The sequence below is a fragment of the Coregonus clupeaformis genome, unplaced genomic scaffold, assembly GCF_020615455.1.
Source record: "Coregonus clupeaformis isolate EN_2021a unplaced genomic scaffold, ASM2061545v1 scaf0246, whole genome shotgun sequence".
In the NCBI taxonomy this organism is placed as follows: Eukaryota; Metazoa; Chordata; class Actinopteri; order Salmoniformes; family Salmonidae; genus Coregonus; species Coregonus clupeaformis.
In genome coordinates this window covers 135283-160095 of record NW_025533701.1, presented here as the reverse complement: position 1 = coordinate 160095, position 24813 = coordinate 135283, and the positions used below count along the sequence as shown (strand labels likewise).

Sequence of the window (24813 nt, the reverse complement as noted above, 5' to 3'; positions counted from 1 at the left end):
CTGTCTCTAAATTGTAAAGAAGATGGAGTTGGAGTTGAGTATCAATGGAGTCGATAAGACTTTTTAGAGGGAGAAACACAGTCTAATGGAGGACTAACGGGTGTCCTACATCACACTACACGGTGAGGTGGAAACACAATATGAGCCTTTATTGCCTTGCTTCAGTGGGGAGGGAAATGATGCCTCCATTCATTGTCTTCTCACTATGGAATGCACTTTCTGTCTAGAAATCATTGTAGTAGTTTATTGTTGTATGTGATATACCTGTTGAACCAGATCTGGCTGAAGTATGAAAGAGAATGCATTGTTGGGTTGTTGCATTGTTGCGTTGTGGTATTTTTGAGTTCGCAAGAAAGGCATTTCACTGTACTTGTGCATGTGACATTAAAACTTGAAACTTAAAACTAATGTATGGCAGTTTTATCAGCAGAGTGAGAACCTTGTGTATTATTGTGTTCCTGTGATCATATCATTTTGTAGGTTAAAATAACATTTGTTTTTCAGTTTGGCTCATTCATTTACTAGACATAGTGTATAGAGTAAATTATGTTTAAACTACACTATTATGCCCCTCTCTCTTTCTCTCGGGGCAGTCAGTGCTTCATGACTGTTGCTTTCAATGTTTTCTGTAGCTTGTCTTAACTACATAAGCTGACGTATCGGCTAGCCCAGCCGATTAGGGAATGGTCAACACAGGTCCAATGCTGTACGCAGGTGAGTATACAGACTTTAAAACCCTCCTCCTTCCTCACTGTGCACTTTGACCTGTTGTTTTGTACTCTCCTTTTAATCCCTATTTGCTTCGCTGTAGTTTAGAAGAGCGTTGACCTATAAAGGTAAGCAAGTCACTTTTTTCAACCACCTTTTCACGTTAATATACAGTATGGTTAGGACCAGGTTTCTTTGTGACCTCACCAGGAAAAACTCTGGGCCCTAGTTATAGCTTGTAGCCCTCCTGGACCCACTTTAAGGGCGGTATCTTCAAAATGTCTCTATTATGAAGAATATACTGTATATTGGTGAACATTTTATTGTCTTTATAAGTGGATTCTGTGCATTCTGTTTTATCCTTCATACTTATCTGCCTAAAGTGCAGCATCTGTTGCAATGAATCACTTAATGGACATTTGAATAGATTTCTTTTCACAGCAACCCACTTGTTGAATTCATGCATCTAATTTTACAGTTGGTGGAAAATAACGATCTCATGAACATGGATGAGGGATTCCTTGAGATCTCAGCAATAAAGGTCATCTATTGGTTATATATTTGATGTATTTTTGTTGTATGTGTGTTCTGAATGGTAAACACCTTTAGATATAGACCCCAGGTTCTTCAAATGGAAGAAAAACAATAACCATCATTTACATTACAAATAAAATGTACAAACGCTGTCTCATTGTCTTGCCGCATACTGTAGCCGATGTAATATCTATAGTTTTCCATGCAGTGTTTTGCTTTGCATGTTGTCCCTCGAAACCCTTCTCTTTAGTAAAACCAAAATAATACATTTGTTAGTGGTGATAGTCCCACTATCCTCCACTCCCTCCCTTCTCATCCCTCTATCTCTCTAGATACAGGTGTTCCCGGGAGGTTGCAATGCACAGCAGTGGAGGGTGCAGGGCCATGAAGTACAGCAGTGGAGGGGCATGACCACAGAGCTCTCCTGTGACAGGTATGGCAGGGCAGTAGCCTGGGAGGGGGAGGGGCCACAGAGCTCTCCTGTGACAGGTGCGTCAGGGCAGGAGCCTGTGAGGGGGAGGGGCCACAGAGCTCTCCTGTGACAGGTATGGCATTGCAGGAACCTGGGAGGGAGGGAGGCCACATAGCTCTCCCTGTGACAGGTGCGGCAGGGCAGGAGCCTGTGAGGGGGAGGGCCACAGAGCTCTCCTGTGACAGGTACGTCAGGGCAGGAGCCTGGGAGAGGGAGGGGCCACAGTACCTGTTTGGCGTTGGCAGTAGTGCACTACAGTACACCTGTTGCACTTCTCAGGCTCTCTCTTTCTCCCTCCCTCTCTCCCTCTCTCTTTCTCCCTGGCTGGACAGAGAGCACCGGGGGAGAAGAAGAAGAGGGCCTCTTGGTCGCCATGGATCCCAACAAGGAGGCCAACAACGGCAGTGAGAAAGAGAAGGAGAAGGAAAAAGACAAAGTCATCAAGAGGAGAACCAGGCCTAACTTTCTCGCGGTACATGCCCTTGGAGAGGAGGAAGACGGACACCATCGTGGTGGCCAACGATGACACTGCCGCCGACATTAAAGGGGACATCAATCTGGGGACCTGGTGCGGAGGAGTCAGTCGGACAAGACAGAGTACAGTGCCAAACTTAAAGGTAATTGGATCCCCTGAGGTCATAACTATGGCAACTAGTAACTCTACAGGTTAGCTATATCTCAAAGCTTCCTGTTGGCTTGAACGATAGTAAGTTCTGCTCCTGTTCTTTGTAAAAGAAAAAGTGACACTTTACTTGGATCAGCATGTCTGTTGACTTTCAACAGGGAAGCATTTATAGACGTTCAGCAAATCAACGGTAGTGTGTCATAGATTCCAGAGGAACACGTGTGACTCGAGGGTGAAAGCCAGATAGACGAAGGGCACTGTAGCTATGGATGTTTCTGCCCAGCACCTGTTGTGTTGTTATGTGACAGAGGGAGCACCAAGCTATTCCCGCAGGGATGAGGTCACATATGCAAACCGTGCTCCAACCGAGCCACAGCAGCCTGACAGCCCAGAGGAGGGGCTATAGGTACAGGCCTGGTATTAAACAAGATAAGGAAACCTATTATGAGTGAACTACAATGGGGCTTCTATCACTGATTGAAGCATTTAATTATTAAACCAGTGTGTGGTCTCTGAGACTTTAAAGGGGAAATGTGAACATACAGAAATATGAACACGTGTCATCACCAGTGTTACTACTGTGCTACTATAGCCTAAACTATGTCTAGGTGGCTGTCACGACATGGTCAGCCTTCACATTCACTAAAGTCAAATTCGTATACAATTATCATAACAGTTTTTATTTTAACACAATCTGGGTTCAAAAATTGAACAAAAGTATTGTTACTGGTCATCATAATAAAGGCTATATGGAGACACCTGACCTGCAAACCAATATTTAATTTCAGAATTGGTTAAAAATTAGGTTAAGGTCAGGGTTACGGTCAGGGTTGGTCAGGTTAAGGTCAGGGTACGAGTTATAAGGTAGCGTGTCCTTTTAGCCTCTCCCACTTTCCCCAGACAGTCAGCCTGTCTCATCAGCAGTTCAGGAAAACTCACCTCATCTGTCCTTCCTCCACTGCATTACATTAGATGTTGTCACGCACTTGGAATGTAGACCTTCAGGCGCAGGTTTACATTTATTGGGATGAATCTTGTCCTGGAGGCAGGACTGCAAAATTGACTATATAATGTAAAAATTCATGACATTTAAAAAAACTCTAATTTAAGGTTAGGGTTAAGCATAAGGTTAGCAGTGTGGTTAGGGTTAGATTTAAAATAAGATTTTATGACTTTGTGGCTGTGCCAGCTAGTGACCACCCTGCAGAGCTGCTTCCAGTATGAGTCATCCCAATAAATGCCAACCAGCCAAGTAGTCACTGGCAGCCTTACAGAAAATAAGAGGTTAACTATGTAGAGATTCTTGTGCCACTAGTTCTGTAAGTTTCCTCTACAAGGGAACAATGGACACCCACACTTCTGCTAATGTCAATTAGGGGCATTAGTTTAGACAGTTAAACAATGCCGTCAATCTCCCATCTAACCAATCAAAAGAGCCATTTAAACTCTTTTTGTATTATAATGACATGCTGAATAGGACACACTTGCCCTATCAGCACACCTACTGTTGACCTGAAACACTGAGACACCCTATTCCCTATATAGTACTACTTTTGACCAGGGCCCATGGGGATCTGGTCAAATGTAGTGAATAGGTGTGGATGTGGGACACTCCTTGTCCTGTCAGCACGTCCTCTGTTTACCTGAAACACAGGCACTCATTGCCTATCATCACTTTCTATTTTCTTGACTTGTGCCCAAGGACCAGCGTCACAACTCAGTTGTCAAACAGCTGATTGTTTTCAGTAAACTGATTGCCACCGCCACCGCCCACTTTAAAGGATTTCTCCCTCATGCTAAACGAGCTGCCTTGAGTATAAGTGTACAGGGACATTGCAAATATTGACATAATGATGGCTTCACCATCTAAATGGAGAAGTGTGTGAGTTGTTCCTGTACACTGAGTTCTAGTCTAGCAGTCTGTCTGCTGTGAAACAGGTTGAACAAGCCTGGCCTCAAGGTCCATAGCAACCAGAAGTTATGGTCAGTCACAAAGCGTTACCACCCTGATATGACATTGCACACTGGCTAGTGTCATACAGTAATTCACCTCCTCAGTTTATAGTGAGTTATTGAAATCTGTGAACAGTCATCCACAACCTAAACATTCATAAGACAAACTGGTCAATTGGTATGCATGACTTGTGCCTGTGTCTTTGTGTGTGTGTGTGTGTGCGTGTTGTGTGTGCGTGCGTACCTGTGTGTGTGTGTGTGTGTGTGAATTGCCTCAACAATGGCCTTTTGTGTCTTGTTATTGGATCAGATAGTGTGTCCGTACTACGGGGGACACAGAGCCCCTATCAACCAAGCTACTGTCCTCAGGCCAAGCTCTCACCCATGGGCCATTAGGAGGGAATAGGAGGCACCAGCTACTTACACCACAATACACTACACTACAGTACAGTACACCACAATACACTACAGTACACTACACTACAGAACAGTACACTACAGTACAGTACACTACAGTACAGTACAGTACAGTACACTACAGAACAGTACACTACAGTACACTACACTACAGAACAGTACACTACAGTACAGTACACCACAATACACTACAGTACACTACACTACACTACAGTACAGTACACTACAATACACTACAGTACAGTACAGTACACTACAATACACTACAGTACAGTACACTACAGTACAGTACAGTACAGTACACTACACTACACTATAGTACAGTACACCACAGTACAGTACAGTACATTACAGTACAGTACAGTAAACTACACTACAGTACACCACAGTACACTACAGTACAGTACAGTACATTTACATTTACATTTACATTTTAGTCATTTAGCAGACGCTCTTATCCAGAGCGACGTACAGTTAGTGTACAGTTACTATATTTATATTGGCCCCCTTCCCACAACCCTCTTAGCTTCCCCCGCTCCTCCCCTACCCGCAATGGACAGTACACTACAATACACTACAGTACACTACACTACACTACACTACACTACACTACAGTACAGTACAGTACAGTACACTACAGTGCAGTACAGTACACTACAGTACACTACACTACAGTACACTACACTAGAGTACAGTACAGTAGGACAGTACTGTGATGACTGGAGCCAAACACCACTCAGTGTGGTATCCTATACAACCCCCAGCTAACCCCAAAGCCAGTCGTTTAATAACTGCTTCAGCCGTTAGCGTTGGCCCTCGTCCTTCCTAAGAGGCACCACCTCTATTCCCCTAATGTACTTGAACTCAGTCCTTTCCTCAATGGCATTCTCAATCCTATTGTATTCTGCAGGGTGGTGACCGGGGGTTCTAACGTTCGTTTTTCCTCGTGGCGTCGTGATCCGTCAGGGTCCTTGTTTTCCAAGGCCTTCCGTACGTTAGATCGTTTTCAATGGCCAAGCCTAGTGAAAGGGCTGGCGTATCCGCTTTCATGGGAACTCCTGCGCCTGCAACCAAACCAGTATAATACAGCAGCATAATGGGGGCCAATGGGAGGACTTAGACCATTACATTATGGCTCTATCAAACACTGACCTGTGATATGACTATATGGTGATAGAAGTGCTTCATTTAACAATATGCTGGTCCTCTTTTGTGGAGCTGTTTTTATTTCAATAACTCAGGTTTTACCCAGGCAGGGAGCTTGGCTAGAAGGTCACAGGGTCTTACCCAGGCAGGGAGCTTGGCTAGAAGGTCACAGGTTTTACCCAGGCAGGGAGCTTGGCTAGAAGGTCACAGGTTTTACCCAGGCAGGGAGCTTGGCTAGAAGGTCACAGGTTTTACCCAGGCAGGGAGCTTGGCTAGAAGGTCGCAGGTTTTACCCAGGCAGGGAGCTTGGCTAGAAGGTCACAGGTTTTACCCAGGCAGGGAGCTTGGCTAGAAGGTCGCAGGTTTTACCCAGGCAGGGAGCTTGGCTAGAAGGTCGCAGGTTTTACCCAGGCAGGGAGCTTGGCTAGAAGGTACTCAGCCCTGCTGCTGAATCTGCACTTTATGCCAGTTTTCTCACGCGTAGAGGTTTTCACTTGCAGCATAGTCTCTTGAATAGCCATTATACTGTATGTCAGATGTTATGTTGTAATGCGACACACGTTTCATTCACATTTATTTAAATTTGAACGCTTTATTTTAATGAATTAACATGGTTCACTTTTACGTGATGTCAAGCCATTTTAATTGCTACAACAATATAGTAATTGACCACTATTATTTTAGGGAGAATTGTAAAGTTTTAAATTTTTGACAAGGGGACTGAAATGTGCAGGCCATTGAAACCTGATAGCCAGGAGGGGGTGAAGGTGTCCATTTAGCTTTTGCAGCTTTAGAGGGCTTGACATGTTATTATTTTCTCCTACCCTTCACCATCATGTCCTCATTCCACCTCTCTGTGAAAAATGGTCAAATAACTCTCCAAAGTCAAAGCTTTTGAATGTTACGTTTTTAATACCTCATGTATACAAGTGAATGCCAGGGGCGTGTTGACATGAATGCACTGGTAGGAGTGTGAGACTGAGAGGTGGGGAAGAGGGGGAAGGGGTGGGTTGTGAGGTGATAGGACGGGCGGTGGGTGTGGAATGTGTATGCATTATGCATGTATGAGTGTGGTGTGGTGTGGTGTGGTGTGTGAGTGTTTGTGCGTCAGATTTTTGTTGACTGTCTTGATGTGTGCTGGGGGTGGGGTTGAGGTTGGGTTGTGTAGCGGGATGGCGTGTGTGTGTGTGTGTGTGTGTGTGTGTGTGTGTGTGTGTGTGTGTGTGTGTGTGTGTGTGTGTTGTGTATGTGTATGTATGTGTCAGGTGCATCCCCAGCTGGAGCAGATGGAATGCCTGCACGCATTTAGTTCAGTAACCTGACACAGCACTCTCTTCCTCCTTCCACTCTCTTTCTCTTTCTCTCTCTCTCTCTCTCTCTCTCTCTCTCTCTCTCTCTCCCTCTCTTCTCTCCATCTCTCTTCTCTCTCTTCCCCCCACACCCTCTCTCGCTCTTCCTCTCTCTCTCTCTCGCCCCTCTTTTCTCTTCCCTCTTCACTCTCTCAATCTCTCTCCCGGAGAGGGAAGTGATGTGTTGAGGTCGATTAGGCGGCAGACGCGGAAAGCAAACATCTCCCTTCCCTGAACACACACTTCCCTCCTCGTCACACACACACACACACACACACAGTCTCTCTCCTCACCCGCCATGCAAAGCACCGCCAGCTAGGGACTGACTAGGGGGAGTAGGGCAATAATAAAAAGAGGGAAAAAAGAAAGGATGAGAAAAGAGGAGAGGAACCTGACAGGCATGCTAATGGGGGCTGGTTGGCGCTCAGTCAAAACAATTAGATCAGCGTGAAACACTGGCAGAGGGTTGGGAGGGATGAAGTCAGGTGACGGTGTTGGGAGAGATGTATGTTTTCTCACGCGTGCATGCGTCGCATACCGTACCCATGTATTTAAATACAACTTCATGCAGAGGGCTCTTGTACACGTGTGCTCTCTCTTTACTTTGCCAGTGAATGCATGAATAGATCATTTGATATGGCCCCTTTTTAAACAGATCTCACATTTTAATTGATGTGTAGAAATATGATGTGTAGTTAACACGTTAATTGTGTCAATGATCATGTCATATCTCACCATGTTATTGTGTTATGTCATATTTATATATTATCTGTTCAGACAGAGACTATCCAATAGGCACACATTGGTTGAATAAACGTTGTTTCCCGTTGAACCAACATGGAATAGACATTGAATTGACATCTATGCCCACTGGGTATATTCTACATAGAAGAAAACCTTGCCATCCAACACACATCCTAAAGCGTATCCCTGTCCCCTTCTTAAGAGAAAATGGCTCCCCTGTCCTCCCTGTCGTCGATCCTGGCCTCCCCGGCCCTCGAGCCTGAGGAGGTCCGCCTGAGGAAAATGAGCCGCAGGTCAAAGGTCATCCAGGAGCTGGTGCAAACAGAGAGGGACTTCCTCACCGACCTGGAGCTCTGCATCAGAGAGGTGGTCAAGCCCCCTCAGAGACAGACAGGTAATGAGGAAGTAGACAGAGTACTCAGTGGGTGATATCATCTGCTTACAGAGATACAGAGGGGTGGTTACCTTGTGCTACCTTGCTTGGTAGTGAATGTTGTATTGTTCATTATTCAGGCAGTGTTAGTCTAATAAGTTATTTTCAAAAGATGATGCATGGTGGTTGAACTGCACACATCCCACTTCTGACACCAGTGTAGCGAATATCAGGGTGTGCTCTTCCCAGGCTAGCCACTGCCCCAATAGGGATATCTACACTTGGGGGAGATCATGCCAGGCTAACATAGGCTATATGGTTGTAACAGAACATTGAAGTATACATATGATTGGCTATGTGTCTAAAAGGTATCTCTCTCTGTGTGTCTCCAGGTGGTGGACGTGGATCGTCTGTTTACTAACATGGAGACAGTGTGTGAGGTGTCGGCCGCGCTGCTCCACCGGCTGCAGGAGGCCACAGCTGAGCCCGACCCTGAAGCACTAGTCATAGGTAGGTGACCTCACATTGACCTCTGACCTCTGTTTAACCTCAGTCACCTGAGTCTTGTTCATTAGGGAAACTTATGTAAGAAAATGGATTAAAACAGGGTTGGGACTACCTGGATTTACCTGGTCCAATAAGAAATTTTCATTTTCATTTTCCTTTGCAAAACTTTTAAAAACGTTTTCCACTGCGTGACCTAATGGACATGACCCATATCTTGACCATACTGTCATTATAATATGCCACATGTCTAAATAAGCCACTCAGGTTGACTGATTTAATACTGGTTAATTAAAATGTATCACGTTTTGTTTTCCCACCATAGGGGAAGTGTTCATTCAGGCCAAAGCAGCGCTGGAGGACGTCTATAAAATCTACTGCTATCACCACGACGACGCTAACTCTTTACTCAAGTCCTATGAGAAAGAGGAAGGAATAAAGCAACATTTCATCACCTGTGTGTTATCACTGAAGTGAGTCGCTGCTAGATACTTCCCCCTCATTCATCAACTAAGCATTTCCTCCCAAAGAGGCATTTATACTGCTGGCAATAATAACTTTTATTAAAGCAATGACTTTGTGTCTCGTTGCAGGCAGATATACGACCAAGAGTAAGTATACCAGATTTTTTATCATCGTTCCTGTAACAATATTTTGGAATAATTTACACTATAATATAAAAATGTACATCCTATCCATATTGATTTTCAGTGGTTTAAATGAGTATTAAGTATAACATTGTTATTAAATGTATAATGTAATTGACAGACTAATTATGTGTAACTAGCTGTATCATAATAATATTAATCATAATAATAATATATGCCATTTAGCAGATGCTTTTATCGAAAGCGACTTAGTCATGGGTGCATACATTTAATGAATGGGTGGCCCCCGGGAATCGACAATCCTGACGTTGCAAGCGCCATGCTCTAACATGTTAACTGTACTAGCATGTGTTAATAACTGTGTAATAATGTGTAACCCAAACTAACCTGCTGGGATTATTGATATTTTCTGCGGCAATCTCTGCAGGAAACCGCGGAATTCCGCTGAAAGCTTTTTTTGCCTCTAGTGTAGTAACATTACTATTAACATCATGCTTTGTGGCGGTCTTCAGGGGTAAACCCAACCTGCTGGACATGGGTTCTCTGCTCATCAAACCGGTCCAGCGGGTCATGAAGTACCCTCTGCTGCTGGGGAGCTATGGCAGGCCACGCCCAGCGACCACCCTGACAACAGGCCCCTCCAGGAGGCCCTGACCGCCGCCAAGATCATCAACGTCAACATCAACGAGTTCAAGAGGAGGAAGGACATCGGTACAGCTCTAAATATGCTATAGTCTGAGATGAAGAAATGTGTGACGTACATATCACCTGCACACGTTCTAAATACACTGTCTGAGAAATGTGCAGAACTGACATAAATCTCTACTCCACGTGATATGGTGGTGGTTCAATGTAATTGATACATCAAACATTTTAAAGAACACAGAAAATTGTGGTTAAGATTGGAAGCAATTAAAGTATTATACTGTATGGCAGTTATTACCATGCTATACATCTCATTACTAAATGTCATGACCCCTTTAGTGCTTCAACCATAGAGATCCTATTAAATTATATTGAACATTACCGGAGCGCCAAGATACTCTGTTTATTATTTCTGCATAGTCACTTTAACTCTAACTTGTTCTTGTCCTTAACCTATGACTCTCTGTCATACTGTAGTGATGAAGTACAAGAGGACAGAGGAGGATGGGGGGACACTGATGGGTAAACTGAACAAGTTCAGCATCCACTCTATCAGGAAGAAGTCTGACAGGCTCACAGGACACCTCAAGATCCTCACCGGTGTGGAGCCACAGGTAACTAACTACCTGCTACACCTCTCCCACTCTACACTAAGTCATATAATATGAATGTGAGTAAATACAATGTGTCAATGACATAACCACAACTTGGGAACATTTGTGTAATAATTATTTTTGTCCTGAGGTTATCAATAGAATAACCTGCCTTTATTAAAAAGTCAAACTAGTCTAAGGAGCTGGAAAGGTCAATATTATCTGAACCACTGAGTAAGCCAAGTGAGTGGTTAAATGGTAACTCCTTCCCTCTCCCTCTCCCCCTCTCTCTCTCTCTCTCTCTCTCTCTCTCTCCTCTTCTCTCTCTCTCTCTCTCTCTCTTCTCTCTCCCCTCTCTCTCTCTCTCTCTCCCTCTCTCTCTCTGTCTCTCTCTCTCTCTCTCTCTCTCTCTCTCTCTCTCTCTCTCTCTCTCTCTCTCTCTCTCTCTCTCTCTCTCTCTCTCTCTCTCTCTCTCTCTCTCTCTCTCTCTCCCCCTCTCTCTCTCTCTCTCTCTCTCTCTCTCTGTCTCTCTCTCTGTCACTCTGTCTCTCTCCCTCCCTCTTCTCTAGGTGAGAGATGAGATATTTGACAAGGAGGAGAAGCTGTTCAGGAGTCTGGAGAAAGCAGTGAGACAACTAGTCAAGAACGTTCACTGTTACCTGATACACATACAGGTAATATTGTACCAGCCATTGATTGATTGATGGATGGATGGATGGATGGATGGATGGATGGATGGATGGATGAATTGATTGATGGATGGATGGATGGATGGATGGATGGATGGATGGATGGATGGATGGATGGATGGATGGATGGATGGATGGATGGATGGATGGATGGATGAATTGATGGATGGATGGATGGATGGATGAATTGATGGATGGATGGATAAATTGATGGATTGATGGATTGTTGGATGGATGGATGGATGGATGAATTGATGGATGGATGGATGGATGGATGAATTGATGGATGGATGGATAAATTGATGGATTGATGGATTGTTGGATGGATGGATGGATGGATGGATGGATGGATGGATGGATGGATGAATTGATGGATGGATGGATGAATTGATGGATGAATTGATGGATGGATGGATAAATTGATGGATTGATGGATTGTTGGATGGATGGATGGATGGATGGATGGATTGAAAATGTCCTAATATTCAGAACAAATAAGGTGGTGTAGACAATCTCAATGTTCCAGTGAATAATATTTAAATACGGGAGTAATACCCATGGAAAGCAATAGCGACTGTGTCTTTTACACGTTGTGTAGGAGATGGTAGGTGTCGCGGTCCAGAATGCTGCAGACCTGGAGGACATCATGAAGGATCCAGACAAAATAGACACCAACGGTACTCAGCACCTGAAGAACGGCAATGACCCATACAAGCACTTTGTAAGTTTGACTCTACACTTGGGATACCCCATTCTCACAGTAAATACAAACTATTTCCTGTTGAGGAGCTGTGAATGTTATTTTTGACAACGTAACTATTTTTTCCTTTCTTCCATCTTCCGTCTTCCATCTCTCTCAGGCCGCCGGCTCTTCTCCTCTCTTCTCTCTCCTGCTTGTCAGCCTGTCTATCCTTTTTTCTGTGGACGCTGTTCACTTGTGGGGCCTGCTTGCCCTAGCTGTGCCCTCCTGCGCTTACACGGCTCCCTCTCTCTCTCCACTCCTCCGTCAGAGTGAGTGAGTGATCTGTCAGTCAACCTTTCGGCTTCCACTACTGCCTGGTGACACATTTAATCTCTCCCTCTATCCCTATAAAGCTGCACTCTCTTCACCCTCCTCTGTCTCTCCCCCTCTCTCTCTTCTGCCATCTGCCCTCCTTTCTGTGGGGATAGATCTGTTGCTCATTCCTGAGATAACGAGCCTTTTGAATAGAGTTCTTTGTGTTGCTTGGTGCTCTCAGTGAAGGATGAGGAGCCACTCGAGGCCCCACAGAGACTATAATGAGCGCTAATAGCTAACAGCGCTAACAGCGCTAAAAGCTCAGCACAGCTCACACAGTAACTAGCCTCTGAAACTGCAACGCACCTGCCCTCTGGGTGGAGAAAAAGGGGGCTCTTTTGTATCAACGAGTTTCATTACGATGCCTTTTGTTACTATTCGAAATAGACACATCATTATTTGAAATGGGCAAGGCAAGACGTTTTCAGAGGAGATTATAAAAACTAAAGTGCAGATGGCAGAACTATTTGTGTCAGACCAATTTGTAGGCCATTTTGTGCCTCATTTGATTGATTCCTACAGCCACAACCATATATAATGAGACAAGAGTGTCTATTTTGTAATCTATGCTAAAATAAATGCCCTACAGTATGTCGATTCCCTGTATGTTTGTGTGATCTCACACCAAAAAAGCAGGTTGACGTTTATTGTCATGAATCTTGCCCTGGAGGCAGAACTGAGCCATTTCCGCTAGATGGGCCAGCTGCAAAGTCAAAATTGGCTATATCATAAAAATGTATGAAAAAAAATAAATAGCTTTTTGGTCTTAATTTAAGGTTAGGGTTAGGCATTATGGTTAGCAGTGTGGTTAAGGTTAGGGTTAAGGTTAGGTTTCAAATCAGATTTTATGTCTTTGTGGATGTGTCAGCTAGTGACCATACTGCAGAGCTGTCTCCAGGGCAAGATTAATGTAATGAATTGAAAAACCCTCATTCTCCATCACTGCTTCCCTATATGACCCCTCCAGAAAGAGAGGATGACGCATCTGGTCCTGGCACCCCTCGCCTCCCTCCAAGGCATGTTTGCTGCCCCGCAGAAACTCATCCAGAAACGCTACGACAAACTACTGGACTATTGCAGCCGCCTGGGCGCTCTCCCTCCTCCTCCTCCTCCTCCTCCTCCTCCACGTCTTCAGCCTCTGCCTCTTCCTCCTCTCCATCGCCTGTATCAGAGGACCAGGTGAGGTCAACAAGGCTTCGGTTTGTCGCGATCATGTTACCTAGCAACAATTCCGTTATACGATTTGAATGAACATTCCTAAATGTTATATTGAAGCTTCAAATAGCTCATTTTGAAGGGATTATAGCATTTTAACGACAGTATTAAAACAGAAAATTATTTTGCTATTGAGAGTTTAGTTTAGTGGTCTTTCAGCATTATAGCTGTTCTCATTAAAAACTGAAATATGTTGCTGTCCCAATAAATAAAACATAAATGTTGAATAAATAAGACAATTTCAGAATGCTATAAATGTCTTTGCTAAAAGAAAAATCTGTTACTACAGGGCCAGGTGGCGGCGCGGCGGGACTACGTAGCCCTCAATGCTCAGCTGGTGGAGGAGCTGCAGAGATTCAACATGGCCGCCCATACTATCTTGTCCAACTGTGTCCTCTGCCTGGTGACTCTGCTCAAAGGCCTGATGGACACGGCCTGCCTACCACGCACCCTCCATACAGCAACTACCGGTGAGGAAGGGAGGGGGAAGGGAGGGTGGAAGGGAGATGGAGGGAGGGAGAGAGAGTGGGACAGCAGAGGTGTATCTGGGTGATAGGGGGTTCATGTGGAGATTTGTTTGGTGAAATAGAGGGCTTACTTTATTTGAACAGCAAGATATTTTGTAGTGTGAAAGGGAAAGGGTTTGTGGTGGACATAGTGTGTTGTGAGTTGACGCTAAATACCATACATTGAAGTATGATAAAAGTTTTATTTGAAACTTGTGTTGTCTGTTTGTCAAGGCTCCTTTGTCCAACATCAGTGAAGTCCAAAGCAGCATCATGGATGAGCTCAACAACCTGACTGTCGTCAAGGACAACGCACAGACTCTAATAGAACGCAAAGTCAGCTTCGAGAAACGAAGAAAATTTTAGCTGTAAGTTTGGGAAGAAAAAAATACACGGTTGAAAGCTGGAAGGACTTGCCTCAATGTATCCCCCATTGTTACTACAGTATGTGATAAGCTAAGGTAATTAAACGCTAGCCTGGTCCCAGATCTGTTTATGCTATATAGCCAAACTCTTATTGTCGTTGTCATGCCAATGACCATAAGAGTTGGTAAGACAGCACAAACACATCTGGGAGCATCCTCACTGAGCCAGCTATCTGTAGGAATGCCAGTAGACCCCAGCATTACCCCACAGCCCCACCACCTATTCCAGGATGGGCTCCCGTAGGTTTTTAATTGAACCAATTAAAAGTCAATTAAAGAACAATGTTGGGGATATTATCGGAGCCAACAGACTCTGCCGAGCTCTCTGGGTTGTGATTAAATGGAGCGCTTGGCAACCCCAGCGCTACTCCAGGTATTACTCCCCAAAGACAAGACACTGTGTGTGTGTGTGTGTCTGATCAGCGCAAGACTCCTTTGGATCGGTTTCGAACCACCTTCCCTTCTTGAGACCCATCCCCATCCCCACCAACCCAAGGGGGCTCGTTAGCGATCATTCCCCCACTCCCCCTTTGGGACACTGATGACTCGGATCATATCACCCTAACTCCCTTCTCCCCCACTCCCCCTCCACAGGTCCCAGAGATCCAGCGTCAGACAGAGGGCAACAGGGCCAGGCTGCTGGAGGAGTATCCAGCTGACAGGCTGTACCAGCTGAAGAGGAACTGTAACGGGTGTCAGGAGCAGGATGTCAGCCTGCTGGAGGGGGAGCTGGTGGGCCTGCTGAAGGACACAGACCCCCTGGGGAGCCGGGGCCGCTGGCTGGTTGACACTGGCAGTAAGTTCATTGTCATAGGTTGGATTATGTGACGTGGCACTGTTGGATCTTCCTGTCTCATGTTGCAATAGGGGCTTAGTTATTGGATGTGTACCATTTTTTGTTAGGGCCGGACGATACCAGTATCGCGATACTCGTTAGTGTTGTGGCAAGGAAACAAAACACAAAGCGGATTTAACTTCTTAAGGAAAACCCACCCTAATGTTGGAAACAAACATCATAATGTTGTCATCAACGGTCACATTTATTTATTTTACATACAGCAGGTTTTAAAGAACCAAAGAGCTTGATCTGCTTCCTGTTTTCATTTTTGCCATGAAACTAATATAGTGATACTGGTATCATCACAGCCCTAATGTTTTCTCTGTATGAGAACATTTTATTTGCACATTTCTATAAACTAGCGGTGATAGACCTCCCAAATAGAGGATGTTTCATCCACTACTTCAACCGTTAAGGTCTATGTCATGTAGACATAATGCTCTGTTTATGTCCGTTGTACAGGTGTGTCTTGTGCAAAATGGCTACTGTAGTACACCATCCTACAGGTCTGATCTACATGACCTAACTCTAGACAAACATCCCCCCTCACTACTGTGGAACTAAACTCCTAGCTCTTCTGTCCTGTGGTGTGTTTTGTAGATACCGTAGATACACATCTCACTTCCTGGTTACTAACCTACCACAGCTGACAAGTCAGCCAGCCTGGTGGGGAAATTCCCAGAGGCCTCTGACTGTGATGTCACAGTGATACCTAGAACAAACTAACCTCACCGACACGCTCTGTGTCTCTCTCTCTCTCTAGAGAGTTGCTGCCTCACAACAAGGCCAACTCAAAAGAGTTTGTTACCATGTATTTTCCGCGCCGCGCGTCGTCTAGCGCTGAGTGCCTGCCAGTTGTTTGCGGCGAGCCGCCTTTCGCTGTAAGCAGAGTTACTTAGAGTACAAAGCCTCTCCCTGGGGGCATTGAGAAACACAGGCTGAGGAGGAGAAAGAAGATGCCTGCCGCGCTTCTCTGTACTGCAGAATAACAAGGCTCAAATCAGCCAAGTTTTTGCGAGGAGTTGTAGAAAGGTTTGCGTGTGTGTGCATGTTGAAACTACTTCACATATTTATTTCATCCACTGGGACTACTAGTCTTCATAAGAAGCTGTTTATTATATGGTCGATATTAATGCCGCCAACGCAGTAAACAAAATTACCATTTCCCATTGCAACAATACTCCTGGTTTAAAGAAACCTTACTTTTATAGGCAGTTTATAGACCGTGCAATCAGACAATTCATTCTTTCATCCCCTTATTCGTTGACAGTGACACCGATCTCCCTGTGACTTACCCACAGTACAGCCAGTCTCACAAAGAACCCTATTCACATCCAACCCAACCACCTGTGCATTTGTTGAGCCTCCCTGCACCTAGCTCTCTCACAGACTTATTTTTCGTCTCTTATCTTTAACTCTGCATTGTTGGAAAAGGACCCGTAGTAAGCATTTCACTGTTGGTCTACACCCGTTGTCTACGAAGCATGTGACAAATACAATTTGATTTGATTTGAATAGTAGCCTATATTATTTTATTTCAAATACTTTATCTGAATCAATGGAATAGTCCCTAAAGTGAAAACAACGCCCATCTGGCAGTCCAGGCAGGCTGAAGCCCACACTAATCACAGCACCTGGAAGCACCTACTATTTGAACCCAGATATGTCTGACAGACACAAACATCCCTCTGTTCTCCTTCTCTCCCAGGTACCCAGGGCTACGTCTACTCATCCTTCCTGAAGCAGTACAACCCCAACAGGGATCAGGGTCGACCAGGTCAGGGTACAGGGACCACAGAGCCCCAGCAGTCCATCGTGGTGCTGGACGAGGACTTCGACAACCTCAGCCTGTTTGTGTCGGGCAGCGGGAGGAACAACAGCATACGGCCGAAGCAGCATACGGAGCATGGGCAGCATACCTAACTTCAGCCTCTACAACACCTCCAGTACCTCGCTTGACAGCTGCTCCACCCCATCCAGCCTACAGGGGGACACAGAGCCAGACGTCCGCCAGGATGTGGACACAGAGACAGACGACCAGCAGGTGGGGTAATGCTGGGTTAAAGAAGGGTCGATTTGAACCCTTATGGTCCCTGCTCTCTATAAAGGCTCTGGTCAAAAGGAGTGCACTATGCTAGCACAGGGTTCTTCAATTCCGGTCCTGGAGGGCCAAAACACCTCTGTTTTTCATCCTCTCCTTCTAATCAGGGGCTAATTCAGACCTGGGACAAGTGTTTCGGCCCTCCAGGACCGGGAATTGAAGAACCCTGATGTAGCATAATCTTCTAATTCTGAATGCTGATTGGTTAAAACAGCATTCTAGCAGGTGTCTATTTCACAAGTTATCACCGGCAAAATCTATGACGTTAAAATGCCTATTTACTCTGTTCCATCTGACTGCGCAATCCACTGTCTCATCAGCCCAGCCAGGCAATTTATAAACTTCTATAATATGTGTCTACGTGACAGGTGCATTATGAAATGGAAGGACTGATCCTTGTTCAGTTGTCAGGGCTCACAGTAAGCAGAGGGCTTAGGTGTGCTTTTCAGTAGGCTTTACATTATGTCAACTATCTCAATAGAATGAATGGCAAACTCCATTCGCTGAACAACACCTCAAAATGGACTATTTGATATACAGGCTACATTGTAATTTACAAACAATAAATATCACATTGAAAGCAAAGCACAGGAAATACATAGATGACAAGCTAATCTAATAATCTACAAAAAGGAATTGACTAAGCAAGCAATGTATCTTTACTAGCTTATAGAAATGCCTGTAAAGGCCTCCTCAGAGCCATGGTATGACATATGGCGTGGTTATTGCATGGAGAGCAGTAAAAAGTGAAGTGTGCTGGTTTATAGTGCAGATGATTCGAAAACCCACTCTGTTAGGCCTGGTGGAAGCCTTGGGGCGGTGTGTGTGTGTGTGTGTGTTTGTGTGTGTCTGTCTCTGATAGGTTTAGGGTCACACTTCCATCTCCCATAGAGATTATATGGAGTGAATAACATCTATACGACACCAGCGCTGTAACTCAACATTAGCCCCTTTAGCAGCCGTATGGGTCAGGATCTGTTCTTACTATGTATTGGTTTGCTGCGACCTGGGAGGACGCTTTTTGACCTCCATCAGAATATGAGGCGGTTAATAGAGATTGTAAATGGATATTGGTGATGGTGGGTTTGGGACTACAGTGAGTTGTGATGGGATCGGTTTCTTCTTTTGTATGGATTAACAGTGCCACCGATTGGTGAATTATGGAAATACCACACTGAATTCAGTCGAGACTGTACAGCACATTTTTCCACTGGAATACGCTTTGCAATCGCAATTAACCAATACCTTGATACGTTGTGGATTTTAAAGTTTCAACAGATTGCATTGCAAATTAATTTGAGTAAATAACTGTATGTCGGGGCACTTTGAAAAACTTTTGCCACACTTTTAGTTTGGGGTCTGATTCTGAGGAACATGAACCCAACATTTTCTCCACTACACTACACCACACTACTTACTGTATCACCGGAGGCTGGTGGCACCTTAATTGAGGAGAACAGGCTCATTCTAATGACTGGAGCGGAATTAGTGGAATGGTAACAAATACATCAAAGACATGGTTTCCAGGTGTTTGATGCCATTCCATTTGCTCCGTATACTGTATGTATGGTACAATAACTGCTCTATCTTGAATGTTCTGTCTGTTTCTCCAGTTTTATGCGGTGTACGCATTCAAGGCGCGCTGTGACCAGGAGCTGACCTTGCAGGAGTACCAGCACGTGAGGATCCTCAAGTTCAGCGACCTGGGAGGCAACAAGGACTGGTGGTTGGCCGAGGCCAATGGACAGAAGGGCTACGTCCCAGCCAACTACCTCAGCAAAATGTCATACGCATAAAGGAATAGATTGGGATTAAGAAGGCCCAATCCCAAATGGACTCCTAGCCCCTACAGGAAGGTTTCCCAGACACAGATTAAAGCCTAGTCTTGGACTAAAACACAATTTTAATGGAGACTCCCAAGGACTAGGCCAAATCTCTGTTCAGGAAACCGGCCCTATGCCCTTGTGGAGATTTGAGAGGATTTTATAGGTGTACCGTAGCAACATGGTGAAAATTCCGCCTAGCATATCAGGGTAAGGTAGATTTATTACCATCTCCTCTCAAATCTCCACAGGCGTAGGGTCGATTTGGGATAGGGCTTAAATGTAACTGTCTGTGTCTATAAAAAATTTTTATATTGACCAGAAAATGTAATTATCAAAAGATCATGGTTGTTAAGATTATTGCATATTTGCAATTGAGAAAGCCACATTATGCACTAATAATGAAGCTATCATTGTGCTGAGCACTTAGTATTGCCACCTGCAGTGTTGATGAATTTATATTGTGAATGTGTGTTGTCCCAATGAAAATAATGATTTATTCTAATATCTAATATATGTCAAGCAAATATATTTTGAGATCATGCATTTTAGAGTTATACAGTTCCTCCATGTAATGTGTATATTTTATATGACTTATCAGTGATGAATAAAGAGTCTTTATCAGTGGTGCACGATCCTGTTCATCTGATGACCGCTGGCTGATGATCTCATGTCGCTTTTCAGACTTTCGTGATTTCAGGAGTCTCCTCACAAAAACAAGACAATTCTACTATGTCATAAAAATAATACATTTAATTAAGTTTTGGCCCCCCCAAAAAAAAATAATAATGTTAATTTAAATTTCTGTGATGTGGCGGAGTTTGGACAGAACGTAGAGGCATATTGTAGCCACTAACAACATCTCCAGCAGCATTTCATACATCATAATGAAATTCAAGTATTCAATTGGATTCGGTTATATCCACGTTACAGTTAATACAATGCTCTGGCACGCCCTCCCATTCATAACTTACACCTCAAACATCTTACTTACACACACTTCTCTTTCCTTCTTCCTCCTTCCCTCACTACTCCTCTCATTCCATTCATTTCTTCAGCTTCTTCTGCGCCGCTTTTTTCTTCACCATCTGCAGGCGTTTCATGGCGTTGAGCTGAGACTCCTGGGACGTGGGCGCCTTGCCACCCGCTGGCGCTTCAGCCGCCGCCGCCTTCGACCCGTTACCGTTCCCATTCCCTCCTCCGTTGCCCCCAGACCCTCCGCCGTTCCCTCCCAGGCTGGGCTGAGACCCACTGGGGAGGACCCAGGACTTGTCCCCCTCCCCTGGTTCTCCCCACTGGAGGACCGGTTCAGGGTCTGCTTCCCCAGGGCCAGAGGTGGAGGAGGCTTCACCGAACCGTTTCCACCATCAGCGTTATTTCCATTCCCTCCTCCGGTCGCCATCTTGGAGCCGCCCAGTCCTCCGCCCCGACTTAGAGGCTGGTCAGCCCGGAGAGTCCGGCAGGTTTCTGGCCAGCGGGGGTAGATGTGGAGGAGGTCTTGCTACTTCCGATTGGCCCTGAGGAGCCAGGTTTGGTGCTGGCGCCGGGGCCAGCGGAGGTCTTGGCCCCGAATGCAGCCCACCCTGTGAGGTCGCTGCCCGACTGCAAGGAGGAGCCGGTACTAGAGGGGTTGGCAGATACTGCTGCAGAAGCCTAGGAGGAGAGAAAGAAACAAGCGTTAGAGATGCAATACTCAAGCACTTCCAAATGATTCTGATCCTTTCCCCCTAGGATAATGTCCAGGTATTACACACATGGTCTGTTTGCATGACAAAATATATACATTTTGTCTTTCGATTCAACCTAAATGTCCTCCATCTTTGAAAAGGCTATTGCACTGTATGCCATGTAATGTTGTATATTGTCTGGGAATTACATGATCAGGTTGCATTAGACAAGGTATATCTTATTGAAATATGTAATTTAACCTAAATATGACTTGTATTTCAAATATGCAGCTCTGAATTCTTAATGCTTACCTTCACCTCAGTTCGTTTGAAGGCCTGAAAGGTGCTGGATGTGTCGGGTTTGACCTTGAGTTCCGGTTTCTTCACCAGAGGGTCCTTCACCACGGGGGCTGCTGACACCACGGCTGGGGCCGGCTTCTGTGAAGGCTTCTGGGTCTTCTGGGCCTGGCAGGAACAACAACAACAGCATAAGAACCCATTCAATTGGGGTCATTTTGGGAGTTCAGAACGTTCAGATAGAAATGTATTGTGTAGAAAAATATATGATTGTCCGTCAGTAAGGAATCGTGTCAGCTCTGTTCATTACATTTCTATCTGCAACGTTCAGAAGGTTTCAACTCACTGAATACACCCCTTGTTATAAGTATTGGTCACATGGTTTACGTCCCAAATGGCACCATATTCCCTATGTAGTGCACTACTTCTGGCCAGGGCACATAGGGATCTGGACAAAAGTAGTGCACTATGTAGGGAACAGGGTGCCATTTCAGACTCAGCCAGGATGACTTGGTCATTATCCATCTCTTACCATGCGTTTCATCTGCCGGGTGCAGCGGGCGCAGTACCAAACCAGGCGCGGTCGTTGGCGTCTTTGTCCGTCACCTGGGGCTTGTGGCAGTCCTGGTGGTAGAGGTTATGGCACTCCTGGCACTCCACCAGCTGGTTGCCCGACGTCACCGTCATCTGCCTGAGGTCATCAAAATGAGACTAATTGATTGATTTTATTTGTCAGTAAAAAAATATACATATACTGTACATTACACACAGTACATACAGTCATTCATCACTGAAAGAGTTACAGGTAGTGTTCATTAGGCACCAAACGAAGAAAAAAAGGACAAACAGGAAGAGACTAACTGGACTTTTTTGTTTTCAATTGCGAAATGATTGAATGTTTTGCGTGCCTAATGAACACAACCCAGGTGACATTCAAAAAGGTCCACACGTACCTGCAAACCACACAGGCCAGCCCCATCTCCATGGCGAAGTCGTCAGCGTTGGTCTCCGCGTCGAAGTTGGAGAAGTCAGGCAGGGGAATGTCTTTGAAGGGCTGGACTGTGACGGGGACGGCGGTTCTCATGCTGCTTGGGCTCCAGGCGAGGGCTTCTTAGACGGTTCAGGTCCTTCACCTGGCTCTACCCTCACCTGGAAGACAACGGGAAGGTGCTGTAAGGGTTAATAAAGGTGTTATGAAGGTTTATAAAGTTGTTGTGTAGGTGGTATGACAGTTTAAAGTTCTATGTCAACCTCAACAAATAATAGGGATTTCATATTAAAATGTTGACGTATGATCTCTAAGTGACGGTTTTACATTCCATGTCATCTCGAAAAAACTGAAGATATGTCACACTGAACAAATGTCTCCAATTATGTATCCAATGTATAACATTATGTATGTACAATGGATAATTGTGTATGCATGTTTGGTTCTAGATTGTCTCAACAAAAGGAATGGAATTACTGGAATATGGATATGGAACGTCTCAAAATCCAATGTAATAACATTATGAATGACAAACGATTACACATCGTTTTTGTTGTTGTGTTTTCCATGATTTGCAGTATTGGTTTGGTTCTGGAACAAACTAGCCTAGATCATGAATGAATCCCTTTCCTCTACTCAGCCACAGCATCCATTCCATTTCCTACCTTTTCTGAAGGCCTCTTCTCCACCTCCTTCTTGCTCTTCTCTGAGCTGCTGGACTTGCTGCTGCTGCTGGATGAGGAGGAGGAGGAGCTGGAGGAGGACTTGTAGTCCTGTTTATTTATGCTCATCTTGGACACTGTCACCTTCGTCCCCTCCACCTCCTGTAGATGGACACAACATGGAAACACAAGGCTTCAGAGCTACTTCTCCAGGAAACAAATGTTGGGAGTGACTGAAAGAACTAGAGAGAAGCGGCAGCCTATAGTAGAAGAAGGGATGGCTGAAAGGACAATGAGTGACACGGGTAAAGCACAGGTGCCTAGATAAGGTTTCATATGTTACACCTCAATTATGTACGTCTATGGATTTCCTTTGGATTACTGACAAAAGCCCATTTGATGACATCATTAGAATATAATAGCACCAGCCTGTAAAATGATGACAACATCATGTTCTGAAGAGAGGTGAATGAATGCCATATAATATTATAATGATATATGCCATTTAGCAGACCCTTTTATCCTAAGCCACTTAGTCATGTGTTTTGTACGTATGGGTGGTCCCGGGAATCGACTCTACTATCCTGCTGTTGCAAGCACCATGCTCTACCAACTAAGCTACAGTAGTCCATACCTTCAGTGATGAGCGGTAGCGAATCACTCCCTTTGCCAGATAGAGACTCGTCCAGCAGAGCTCTGAGTTTATCCACAGAGTCTTTGCTTTTTGAGTGCAGGTATCCCAGTCCCTTTAGGAAGACAGGGTCCAACTCCAGACTCACTGATGCAGCCATGATCACACTGAGCTGTAGATATAAAGAATATGTGGATATGTAGAATATGGCTTACACTTTGACTATAGGCCCTCCCTGTTTTTAGCCTCATCCAGTTGATAAATACTAGCTAATTGGTCATCTGACAGCTAGTAAGTAACGTTAGTGATATTGGTGGCTGGCAAAGCTAGAAAATACAGAAAACATAACTAACTAGTTACTATTGACACAAAGGTCAACTGCTTCTACACTAACTTGCATGAACGTAATGTTAGGTAAGAAATACTGACTTGTAAGTGACTGTCAGCTTCTGAAGCTGTCCAGTTGGCTATCTAGCTTTATCAAGTAACTAACGTTAGCCTTGGTTGGGAAACCTGCTAGCTAGCTAAAGTAGCTAGCTAGCTAGTAAGCTAGCAAAGGTTAGTTGAGATTCATCATGTTTGATTACCTTACCTTACTCTCAAATATCTTTAACGTGTATTTCACACACTCATGTGGTTATTATGACACGTAAATATTTACAGTAACTTGACAAGTGGCATTTGAGCTACTGTAGCTGAAACAGCTTTATTTCCTTCTAGCGGCATTCTTGTCCACCCACTAAATACTCCGAAGAAACAAGCAAGCTAATTTGTTCCACGGACCTCGACAATTACCCGTAGCATATTTGGATTATCAAAACTATTCAAAATACGCCACTATAACTATATAGTGTATACATTATTTTATAATACAATGTTTACATTTAATTGTGGTATGTATTTACCACTGATCGGTCGGTCTGTATTGAGTGTTACCGTGGAAACTTACTTGAGGAAGTGACGTTCTTACCATACAACGTGGTTTTCAAATTTGCACAGTGAGCTTCACATGAACTGTAAGTAGCTAATTTCAATGTATCATTGTTTGCTTGGTAGTCAGACACTAAACAGAAACGAGGCATGGGCTAACTGTCTATATAGAGCACTAGCTAAATGCATACCTAATTAGACAGCTACTAGCTAGCTAACAGTCAGTAGCTAAGTCAACGTTCGAAATGCAAGCATGAGGCTGTCTTAGCTAGCTACTTTAGTCTAGCAGACTATACTCTACTTCACGATATAG

At 44.5% G+C, this 24813-nt stretch overlaps 1 long non-coding RNA gene and 3 pseudogenes across 1 annotated transcript; 3 read left to right on the top strand and 1 right to left on the bottom strand.

Annotated features, from left to right (window-relative positions):
- The first annotated feature begins 795 nt into the window (after window positions 1-795).
- Window positions 796-1590, top strand: LOC123484257. The gene is made up of 3 exons (XR_006658461.1): window positions 796-836; window positions 1187-1249; window positions 1575-1590. It is a non-coding gene; the product is annotated as an uncharacterized LOC123484257 (long non-coding RNA).
- A 680-nt stretch (window positions 1591-2270) lies between these two features.
- LOC123484250 lies at window positions 2271-19952 on the top strand (annotated as a pseudogene).
- Window positions 19953-20097: 145 nt separating this feature from the next.
- Window positions 20098-24314, bottom strand: LOC123484256 (annotated as a pseudogene).
- Window positions 24315-24544: 230 nt separating this feature from the next.
- Window positions 24545-24813, top strand: part of LOC123481337 — a 52799-nt pseudogene continuing 52530 nt past the window's right edge.